General features: G+C 34.3%; 1 non-coding gene across 1 annotated transcript; it reads left to right on the top strand.

Moving 5' to 3' along the window:
• The first annotated feature begins 420 nt into the window (after positions 1-420).
• Positions 421-492, top strand: Trnak-cuu (transfer RNA lysine (anticodon CUU)). The gene has a single exon. It is a non-coding gene; the product is annotated as a tRNA-Lys (tRNA).
• Positions 493-4562: the final 4070 nt, after the last annotated feature.

Raw genomic sequence — 4562 nt, 5'->3', positions numbered from 1 at the left:
AAATACAAAATTCAAACTAAAATATGAGCTGTACCACTAAAACTAAAAATGAGGTATCAAAAATAAACTAATCAAAACCAAAAGCAGTATAAGTCTACCTGTTTAGTATTAATAAAAATAAAAAGACCAAAAATAAATCAGAAATAACATGTATACAAAGATATCAAGAAGGTAATAATACAGAAAATTCCAATAAAAGGAAAGTGAACTAAAAGAACTACTGTCTTAGAACCATAAACGGTTGGCACCACGCATTGGGCAGCCAGTGTAACAAAAATGAACTTCTGTTGGAGTGATATACTCCAACAGAAGTAATGAAAAAAAAAAAAGAATTGACTAGATTAGGTAACTAAATAGTTGTGGCTGAAAAGAAAATAAAAATGAAAAGAAGAGAGTGAGATGTGTAGAAAAGGAAGGAGTGACTTCTAGCTCAGTCGGTAGAGCATGAGACTCTTAATCTCAGGGTCGTGGGTTCCAGCCCCACGTTGGGCGCCAGTGTAACAAAAATAAGAAAACTTCTGTTGGAGTGAAAGTAAAAAGAAAGATATACTCCAACAGAAGAAAGGGAAAAAAATAAATAAATAATGGGACATAGATGTAGAGAGATGGGCTGTAAAGAAGAGATAAGGGGTGAGTGTAAAGAAAAGGGTGAAGTGGCTTCTACGTTGAGAAGCCGCAATAGGAAAAAATACTACTTTGCAGTAGTACTGAAGAAAGGGGGATTAGAAGGGATAGAAGTAGAAGTGGGAAGAGACAGAGGCAAACTGAATAGAGTTGGCTAGCAAGAGATGCAAGAAAACCACTTGACACTCAAGGATGGATACGGCTCGTTTGCATGCCTGTCGAAGAACAGTAGCTCTATATAGATAGTAATGATGACTAAAAGATGAAATAATAAAATAAGAATAATGTACTGAAACTGAATGAAGATGGATAATTGCTAAAGACGAACAAAATAAATAAATCTAACAAATCATGGGCGCCATGAAAATGATCTTCGATCATTTTCCCAGGTATCTGAAGGCCCCGTCTCACCATCAAATAATTGACAGTTAATTTGATCAAACTTGACAGTCAAACTTGACTAGTGACACAAACTATACATACTAACTGTCACTTTGTGTCACTAACTGTCAAGTTTGATCAAACTAACTGTCAATTATTTGATGGTGAGACGGGGCCTTTACACTGCTGTCAAATATTAAATATATCAAACCTGTAATAGTGAACATAAAGGAGTAGTAAAATTCATGATATACAAAATAAATAAATATTTATTAAAATAACTACTAGATTTTTAACAATCTCTGAGTTAGACAAGCATATATCATGTAACTCTAAAATGACATAAGTTATACAAGAAGCTATATATATTTTAAAGATAACAACAATGTTATCTGTTATAAACTTAAATACCTCTTACATATATATAGGGTACAAAATTACATAAGTCTTCTACCAAATGGTTATAGTACGCCTGCTACGTACAACTAAAGGAAACTGACAAAGATGAAAATACTACAAATAAATAGGCCCAAGCCTCACTAAGGGAAAATACAATAATGAATAAATAAAGTTAAATATACAATTGACTAAAATAGAAATGAAGTTGAGATAAATACCGACGATGACCTAAATTAACCGATCAAATGGAATAAAGCGAATAACAGTAAAATATTTGGGAAACAAGCTAGTAATATTAAAAAAATAAATTTACCCGAATTACATAAACCAATATCAAAGCAATAATAAAGTATTAAAAACCTAATTTTCTCTAGGCTTATTCCTGTGCACAAGAAGTTACCGTAGATACAAAGTTTGGGAACCAAATAATCTAATATACAAATATGTCAAAAAAAAACCAGAGGTAACCTAAATCTGGAAAAAAAAAACATAGTGTATTTAACAGATAGTCTGAAATATAAAAAAACCAATAGTTACTAAAACACCTCACTAAATGTTCCCAAACGAGGTTGCGGTTGCATCCTAGAAAATGATGCACCAGGATGGAGCGACCCCATGACTCCTGTAGGCCCAGGTGCCAAGACGAAAATTGAGCTGGAACGCTCCCATAGCTTGCTCCCAAATCGACATACTCCCATGATGACTTGACTGTGGCTGTAGTGGTTTCTCTAGGTGGTCAAATAAGGTCTATGACTTCATGGTAGGGTTTCTCCCAAATGGCTAAAAAACATTCCCAGTTTTATTTCTCATTTTAAACATGAGCAAAAAGTAAAGGGAAGAAGAAATAATTGAGGAACTTTTTAGAAGCAATAGTATAGAAAAACCGACCATTAAAACTGGAACAAAAACCAATCTCAGGTAACCTTGAACTGTTTTGAGTGTGAATACATGGACAAATGACATTGAAATGATTTATTTGAGGAAATATCTGTAAAAATATATTGAATTTATAAAATATTGGATGTTGAATAATTTAAAACCTACAGAGAAATGGTAATTATTTTCAATATTAATTTGAGGACTTCAAAAATGTTTGGTTATGTAAAACCAAAAACCACATTAATATAAAAGATCGATATAAAGATAATATAAAGATCGAAATAATCTACATCCTTCCCTTAATAGATTGACTAAGAAAGTTTAAAAATGAACCTAGTATATCAAATGTTCCATAACAAAAAACAAGGCTATACATAAAAAAATTATTATGAAAAAGTAGATCTCACCGAATGATTCCTATTTAGACTCCAACAGGAGTTGTCACTCACATGTCTCCTCACTCCAGACAATCCTTGGTGGTAACTTTTTACTTTACTTTAAATTGCTTGGTGTTATAAAATAAGTTGGATGAAATCATCCGCCATTCTATATGGTACCTCTATTCGAGACAACAGCCAACAGTCAAGTAAAGAACGAGAGGCGCTTCTCCGCCAAGGTAAACGTCAAATTCTCTCAGAAAACGAAATCATTCTCGATAAGTGGAGTACGTTCCATCACCGAGGTATGACGTCACCCCAGTAGTCCTATACGAGAAATTAGAGAATTTAAATGGAGACCGAGGAAAAATAATTATAATAATAATTAAAGAGCTAATTTTGTAACGTGACCGTTACACAAGGCAACTGGACATTATGCATGGTACACAAAACAGAGACCCTTTTCTCTGAGAAAATGACATCCAATTTCTATTTATTATATCTCCATTTTTAAGTTTACAAGAAAATGGCTTATCAGTTAAATAACTGTCTTTTTTATCTGATCGATAGTACTGCTTTGCTGATGTGTAAGTTGGTTGCCGGTTTTTTGATGCACCGAACAAAATCTGCCTGTTCCGCGCCCTAACAAATTTGGCGCTCTAGGCCAGTGCCTAGTCGGCCTAGTGGTAAATACGGCCCTGACTATACCTTTTATAAAGGATTCTATTGGTTTTTTTCACATTGTTTCCTAACCCGTTGTCGTAGGTGAGCGACGAAAAACGACGCGATGCGACCACACGATGGAAAGATTCGCTTTCCATCACTCGACCACAGTATAAAGAGGGACAGTAGAACTTCTCTCCGAAAAATTGGAAGTAAAATCGTTAAGGCGCATGGCGACCGCGCAAGGTGTCGCTAGAGCACCACTCTCGCATTGCTGATCGCGTAGAAACGTACGGGTTAACAAGAAAAACCCGCATCCACCACTGGTGAATTACCAATTGCGTACTCTGCCGGTAGTACTTCTTGAGATCAAAGTGCCGACATAGAAGAAATTTTACTGTCCCTTTTTATACTGTGACTCAACCTAGGACAAACGTGACGATGTCAATTCATTCCTATTCTTTAAGTATGGGAAGTATACGGCAGTGTTACTAAAAAATTCATATTTTAAATTCTTAGTCTTAAAAAAATTCCATAAATGAAGAAGAAAGATAACAAATATATCATATATTTAGAGCGAAATAAATTTGGAGAGTTTCATCATTTATATTCGAAATTAAGAAATAATTCACGTTGGTTTAAAGAATATTGTGACATATTACCAAGCACTTTCGATTAGATTAGTGCAGCTGTTCTGTTAAACCCAGTACTCAACTGTCAATAAGTAATTTTCAAAAACCAATTTCTATTGAGGAGCGGCTGTTACTGACTTTAAAGTATGGTAATGAAAAAACACTGGTACTACATAGTTACTGTTGTTTTTATTTATTTAATAAACTATTGCGTAGGATAATTTGAATTGAAAAAAGCAATGGTGCTTGATGAAGTCTGGGATGATGATGATTGTGGTTAGTGGTTGTGTCTCAAATTTGCTAATTCATTCAAAAGCATTTCTTGTACGTTTGTCTGAAACAGAAGTTTATTTAGTAGCGGCCATTTTTTTTAAATATGGGGATATAGATTTTAACCAATTCAGATCATCGTCATCCTGAACGCCCATGTCCTTCTTTAACAACTCAATTTTCTCTCTTTCAAGATTCATAAATACTTCTGAAAAATCACTGGGGTTTCTCTTATTTTTTCCAACAGCAGCTGCAGATTGATTATCACGGGTTTGTGGACGCGACGTACCAACTGACTAACTGACTGATTAATCTGAGACATTCCAGGTGTTAAATT

Source organism: Diabrotica virgifera, chromosome 3, assembly GCF_917563875.1.
Source record: "Diabrotica virgifera virgifera chromosome 3, PGI_DIABVI_V3a".
In the NCBI taxonomy this organism is placed as follows: Eukaryota; Metazoa; Arthropoda; class Insecta; order Coleoptera; family Chrysomelidae; genus Diabrotica; species Diabrotica virgifera.
The sequence above is the reverse complement of the archived record's forward strand: the minus strand, read 5'-3'. Positions and strand labels throughout refer to the sequence as shown.